The sequence below is a fragment of the Tauraco erythrolophus genome, chromosome 6, assembly GCF_009769465.1.
Source record: "Tauraco erythrolophus isolate bTauEry1 chromosome 6, bTauEry1.pri, whole genome shotgun sequence".
Classification (NCBI taxonomy): domain Eukaryota; kingdom Metazoa; phylum Chordata; class Aves; order Musophagiformes; family Musophagidae; genus Tauraco; species Tauraco erythrolophus.
Genome location: NC_141470.1, coordinates 23,654 through 31,309, shown reverse-complemented (window position 1 = coordinate 31,309; position 7,656 = coordinate 23,654).

Below are 7,656 nucleotides of genomic sequence, written 5' to 3'. Positions count from 1 at the left end.
ACAAACTGAGTATATGAATGTTGAGAGCTTGTTTGCATGTTACCGTGGGCTTTGGGTCTTTTGAGTTTTTATTTTTCCTCTCATTAATGTGTATTACTGTCAGGGCTCCAGGGTCTTATTCTGAGCCAGTTGTCCTATACATACAGTTAAGTCTGATCCTAAGATTGCCCTATGATCTCCATCTGTATATTTTGCAAAAGTCTCAGATTCATCCTTGGTGTCTGTGCCAAACTTCCAGATAAGATATCATCCCTGACACAGCTCACTTTCAGATATAACCTTATCTGCTGCAGTGTGTTAGGAGCTCTTCTGGCCGTGTAGATCCACATGTAACCATCACACACTTCCTTGTTTCCATCCCTTTGGTTTAGCGCCTGAAGAGCAGAGAAAAGCCTCAAAAGAAACAACTCTTTTGCATACTGATTCCCAGCAGTGATTCACTTCACAACAAAAAGCTCAGCTTAGAACCACTTTTCTATGACCTGCAAGGTACTATTCAGATGACAACCTGTGCAGCTTAGACTGACTGATAATAATCTCAAGACTCATCATTTGCAAACATACGACATAAAAATTTCTTTCCAAACTCTTTGAAAGCTTTGAAGAAAGTTCATATGAAAAAGCACTATGATCACACTCAATATTTGTTGTGTAACATACTGAGTGTTTGATGCGCTTCATTTTTAGTCCATCATATGTACCTTTCGGCCACAGTAACAAAATGTACTTACTGAATCAAATTGTGAGTATGAAGTTCAAGGAATTATTTTTATAAGAAAATTTTCTAAATAATGTCCAAAACTCTTTGTATTCAGGATTCTGGTTTGTGGCCAAACTTTTTCCCTTCTACACCTCTCTGAAATGCACATTCCTATGCTTCTGTATTTTTGGTGTATACAGCTGTGGTTCATATGCATATGAACCTTTGCCTGTGCAAGACTGACTCTTGGTGAGCTTTCAGAGACTACATTGAAACCTTGATCATTTATTGTTGTGGGCTTTGGAAAGGAAGAGTTTGGTTTATTCTTTTGTTTTCTTTGAACTTTGTATATTAAATGTATACATGAAGGTAAATGGAAAGACCAGAAAAAGGAAGACTAATAGAAAAGGAGCATTTAACATTTACCTACATTACAGATAGGATCATGATAAACAAAATCAAATACAGCTTGATCGGAGTCTTTTATTGCTAAAGATCTGATTTCCATGATGCACTACAAGGCAACTTTTGTAGGAGATATGTGGTGGTTGTTTTAACATGTTCACATAGATGCTTCAAAATCTTTCATATCTATTTTAACTAAAGAGAAACTTGGGTAGAAAAGTTAGGATCTAGATCTGTATCTGAGCTATCCCTCCGCTCCAGGGTTTGGGTTTGGTTCTTATCTCTCTTTTAATGATGTAATTTAAAGACAAGAACCATAGTTCAGTTTCCTTTTTGAGAAAGAACAAAGTTCACTTCATGAATGCAAAAAAAAAAAAAAAAAGAAAATATACTTGATGATATGCAAAGTCTCATGGGTTGTGTTTTGTCTGACCCTTTTTTCCGCAATCAAGAATCTTCATATGAACTGACTTCAATTTTCATGGTACTCATTAGTATAATGAAAATAAAAGGGAGAATTTCAAAAGAGATTTTGTTTGTTTGTTTTTCTAAATCAGAAGCAAATAGAAGGCCAACTGTGAACAGTCCTCAAGGCATAGATGTGTCTGACTGCTAACTGTCAAAGGTTGGTACTTCTGCAAATTTTATCCATAGTGCTTTACCTGAGCAAAGGAAAGAGTGAACCAGAACCTGTCGCTTAACAAGGATCCAATGTTCAGGATCCATGCCCACATCACATGCTAGGTGTGCCTCTTCTTGCCCAGCCACTGATTTTTGAATATGAAGAAAACTTCATTTGTTTTGATGTCAAAAAGCTCATTCTCCTCTTACAGAAGATCTGTGCACAGATCTGTATATTATTAGTGGAATTGCTAGTCACAGAGCAATTGCAAATCACAAAAGCAAGTCCAGAAAAGGTTTTATTTCTTGTGATTAATGTTCATGTCATTTTTACATTAGCATATCCTTAGAATGTTTGGAACAAGCAGATAAGATTTGATTAAAATTGCCTAAAAAACAGCCTTTTTTTTATTTATTCTTTGGAATTAGTGCTGCAAAACATGGCTTTGATGGGCATGTGACACTCCTTTCATTGCTGTCTGCACTGCCTCAAACATCTCATGATAATTTGTCAGCCATTTTTCCTGAATATTTAGAAGTTATTTGCTATAGATTCAGTCTAGCTTCTGGGATACAGAGTTTTGAAAAAAAAAAAAGGAAAAACTGCCTTTGCTCTTCTTTCAGCACTTAATACCACATCTCATGGAACAAGCTCCACACCTCCTTTCATGTCTTTCCTATCTCTCTGGTACATCCTTCCTCTAACGAGGAGCCAGCTCATCTCCCTAATCTCCTTTTGCTAAACACCTTTCTTTTGCTTACAATACACTAAATATACAAATGGCCAAAAAGCACTCTAGATGCCCCTGTAACTTAACAAGTCACATGTCTATAATTAGGCAATAACCTCATTAGCTAACAAAATATTACCATCATGTTCTAACATCTTCTCCTTTTCCCTTGGCTCTGGTTCCCCAACCACTTCCCTCTACCTTCAACGACAACTTCTCTTTGCATTGCATTAAAAACTATCGACATATTGAGGGAACTGCTTTTCATACTGCTAAGGTAGACTGTGTGACTGTTCAGTTATTAGTGAAGTTTAGCTCTTCTTAGGTGGTGAAGGGTTTCTGATATAACAGCTACTCAGATGGAGAGACTTTGACATATGCTGCTGCAGCAGCCAATATTTAATGAAGAAGTTTATTTTAACCACTATCACCATCAGCACTTCTCTTTTGTTATGGGACTAGTCTGATTTTCAACAGTAACAATCACTAATTTGCCTACTTCTAAAATAAAAAGATCCTATTTTTCTCTTTAATTTCTGTAAATTCTATTTTTTTTTTTTTTAAATAAAGGACATTCGCTTCGAAACTGCAGGTTTCCTCTTTGGGGCTGGTTTCTGAGTGAGAACTAAATAGAATAAGAAACATGGGATGGAGACCAAAACCAGGAAAGTGTCTTGGGGGATGAGTATTTTTTACATTAATTGGTTCTTTCAGTCTACAAACTAATTGTGTTTCTTTATTGAACACGAGGGACACAGCCCAAATTAGCTAGGATGGGGAAGCTGGAAGTTGAGCATAAAGCATTTTATCCTAAACTAGGTAACTTGCTTGCAGACTAAGCCAGTCAATAGCAGTCTTTATACCTTACTACTACCCACTACCTGACTAATCACAATCTGATCACACTCTTTTTTTCTTTTTCTCATCAGAAAATGAGAATGAAATTTCCCTGTTCTGCAACCAGCTTCTGTAAGTAAGGCAAGGAGCTGTGGGAAACAGTGTGCCCACTTTTGTAAAATCCAGAAACAGCTTCCTCCTCTCTCCTGCCTGTGGTTAGGGGCGCAGCACTTTCATGGTGTTGCTCGTTCTCACCTGGCACAGTGAGAGCTGCCCATCCTGTTTCCATTGATTTCTCCAGTGGTTGCGTTAAACAATACAATGGAGTATTTATGTGTCAGTGTTAGGAGCAGGTTATTAAACAAAACCCACCGTAAATAGAGCCGTTAATTCAGTTGCTGGCATGGCTCTCTGTTATCTTCTCAATACCTCCCAGAGGGTATTAGTCTTACTCTTTCGTTTGAGTTGGCAGCTGAGTTATTTTTTTGCACCTGCTGCTCTACTCCGATAACAACACAGGTCAGCTTTGATTTGTTGGAATATAAACAAAAGAGCAAATCCAGGCATCTGCCTCAGCAGCCTGGGCCGGTTTGACGACCGAGCTTTTGCATTGAGTTTTGTACAAATGTATTCTTTTGATTCTTATGTGAACTCCTGTTTCATAAATAGCCCTTTGCTACAGAATAGCCTAGTGTCAGAGGAGAGCTAAATGCCGTACTTTTCCATCAACTGAAACCTCAACAGGTCAAAGTAACACACTGTTCTAAGACTTAAGTCAGGAAAGGTGTTATACAAAATACGTAAAGAAAAATCATCCGAGATACAGTGATTTGAAAATTAGCAGGAAAAAGTGACAAATTAAATGTAAACAGTAAAGCAACTTTCTTGAGAGATAAAGAAAAACTCAAGCACTGAGAGAGTCTGCTTTCTTATATGAACCTACACGCACTCCAACCCTTAATTCACTATTTTAAATGAATAAATAAAATTAAGTCCATGAGAAGTAGGTACTCAGCTGGGAATCGGGCTACTTTTAGGTTCTTCTGAAAATTAAGCCTGCGAGGCTCATCTACTGCAATAGCATCTATGGTGATGGAAGAACTCTTGAAACACTGACAACCATAGAGCAAAAAAGGAGGAGTGCAAACAGATAGTGAAGACAGTAAATAGCAAAAAGTACAGAAATGAAGGAAGGAACTAATATTAACTCCTTATTACAAATAGGAAAATTGAGACAAGGAGCTGAAATGATTTGCTTAAGTCATATAACAAGTCAATGGAAAAGTCAGTCCAACTAATACATGCCAGCTCAAACTCCTTTGCTATCAATTGCATCATGTCTCCAACAAAAATTTCAACATGCAGATGAAAAAGGTTGGTGTAGGTTTTTTGAGGGTAAAGAGAAGATATTAAACAAGGGAAAGAATTTTCTATAAAAAAGAGACTGTTAGACTAAAACCAAGATTCTTCTATGCATCATGGATATTATGTGCCTGGTAGAGGTTTGGATATTAAGTTAGCCTAACAATTAAATCTACACCTAGAGAACCTGAAGGTGCATAAGTCCATGGGACCTGATGAGATACATCCACGGGTCCTGAAGGAACTGGCGGCTGAAGTTGCTAGGCCACTAGCTGTCATATTTGAGAGGTCCTGGCAGTCTGGTGAGGTTCTTACAGATCGGAAAAGGGCGAACATAACCCCTATCTTTAAAAAAGGGACCAAGGACAACCCGGGAAACTACAGACCAGTCAGCCTTACCTCTGTGCCAGGTAAAATCACGGAACAGATTCTCCTGGTAGCTGTACTAAGGTACATAAAAAATAACCAAGTGGCTGGTGACAGCCAACATGGCTTCACTAAGAGCAAGTCATGCCTGACTAATTTAGTGGCCTTCTACGACAAAGCTACAGCACTGGTTGATGTGGGTAAAGCAACAGATGTTGTTTTCCTGGACTTGTGCAAGGCGTTTGACACTGTCCCACATGACGTCCTTGTCTCTAAAATGGTGAGACACGGCTTTGACAGATGGACCACTCGGTGGATAAAGAACTGGCTGGATGGTCGCACTCAAAGGGTTGTGGTCAATGGCGTAATGTCTACATGGAGACCAGTGTCAAGCAGTGTCCCTCAGGGGTCTGTTCTGGGTCCAGTGTTGTTCAACATCTTTGTCAGCGACATGGATGACGGCATTGAGTGCACCCTCAGTAAGTTTGCCGATGACATCAAGCTGTGTGATGCCATGGACTCACTTGAGGGAAGAGATGCCATACAGAGGGACCTTGATAGGCTTGAGAAATGGGCCAGTGCTAACTGCATGAGCTTCAACAAGGCAAAACACAAGGCCTTTCACCTGGGTTGGGCCAATCCTAGGCACAAATACAAACTGGGCACAGAGTGGGTTGAGAGTAGCCCTGAAAAGAAGGATTTGGGGGTGTTTATAGATGAGAAGCTCAAGATGAGCCGGCAGTGTGCTCATGCAGCCCAGAAGGCCAACCGCATCCTGGGATGCATCAAGAGAAGCATGGTCAGCAGGTCAAGAGAGGTGATTCTCCCCCTCTACTCTGCTCTTGTGAGACCCCACCTCGAATACTGCGTCCAGTTCTGATGTCCCCACCATAAAAGAGACATAGTTCTGTTGGAGCAAGTTCAGAGGAGGGCCACAAAGATGATCCAGAGGCTGGAGCACCTCTGCTACGAGGACAGGTTGCGGGAGCTGGGATTGTTCAGCCTTGAAAAGAGAAGACTTCGGGGGGACTTAATAGCTGCCTTCCAATACCTGAAGGGAACTTACAGGAAGGCTGAGGAGGGACATTTTAAAAGAGTGTCCACTGATAGGACAAGGGGAAATGGATTTAAGTTGAAGGAGAATAGATTTAGATTAGATCTTAGGAAGAAATTCTTCAGTACGAGGGTGGTAAGACTTTGGAATAAATTGCCCAGAGAAGATGTGGATGCCCCCTCTCTGGAGGTATTCAAGGCCAAGTTGGAAAGAACCTTGAGTAGCCTGATGTAGCTGAGAGGCGTCCCTGCCCATGACAGATGATCTCCAAGGTACCTTCCAGCCTATGCCATTCTATGATTCTATGATACACTTCAAATATTAAATCAAAAAAGCTGCCCTTAACCTATGTATGATTCTGAAAATGAGCTAGAAATTCCTGAGTAGAGCTGGCTGAAATTAAACATTGCTGTTCTGTGGAACTGTGACTATTTAAAAGCACTTTTTCTTTTTTCTATTTTTCTTTTTTCTCTTTTTTTTCTTTTTTTTTTTTCTTTTTTTTTCTTTTTTTTTCTTTTTTTTCTTTTTTTTTTGTTTTTGTTTGGTTTGGTTTGGTTTGGTTTTTAATCACAATGAAAGAAAGGAATTTTAAAAAGCAAGTTCCCTGGCAACAGAGAGAGAATCCCCATCCTAATCAACTGACATATAGAAACCTGTACTCAAGTTGTCCAAGTAACAAAAGTGTAACTCAGCCTGTTATGTAGAATTGTTTATAAAATCAAAAAATGTCAAATACCAAACTAAGATATTACTGCAAACAGACAGCAATGTCACTACAGAGCAGCTGCTCTAGAAGCAATAAACTTGCCTGACTGTTGTGCATATGGTCACGAGGATACCCTCTGCCGAGCCTCACCAAAGTAATTCTGAAATGCAGCCTCTTCGAACTACCAGATTTGACTGTCTCAAACGCCACCTGGGATGTGGAGTCTGCAATTCTGTTCCTTCTCTTTCACTGACGGCTGCTATTCCTTCTCTTCCTCCTTATTTCTTTATCTTTTTTTTAATTTCTGTGGGTTTTTTTCCCCTCTCTTTCTCATTTTTTTGCCTTCTAGTCAGTCTGGCTGACCTGGCCAAGGAAGCTTCTTTCAAACACCACCATAAGCTTGTAACTAGAAAAAATGACAAAAACACTATTGTCAATTACCTACCTGCGATGTAAGAGTGCCAGGTCTTACAGCAACTGCAGAATTTGTGGCTGGACTTTAGGATGGAAGTTGGAGCAGAAACAAGGGAAAAAGCCCACTTCCCTCAGTTCTTTTTGCTCCTTTTCACAGCTATGTATCTCACTTGGTCCTCAAGATACCAAACAGATTCCACCAAAAAAAAACAAATAAAAATACTCCTGTACTATTTCAAACAACTATTTTCTTCAAAAGGAGGTTTATTAAAATGTGAATTACACCAACTTTAACATTGTTCTAGGAAGACCGTGTTAGCAGAGACACTGTAACAGCTATTTATACATTTTTTCCTTGAAAAACCTCCACAGGTGGAGAACTCTGAACAGAACAATGAGGAATGTCCAAATTATTTTCAGTAGCCTATCACCTTCCATAGTGTTGAGTAGAGGTAAGATT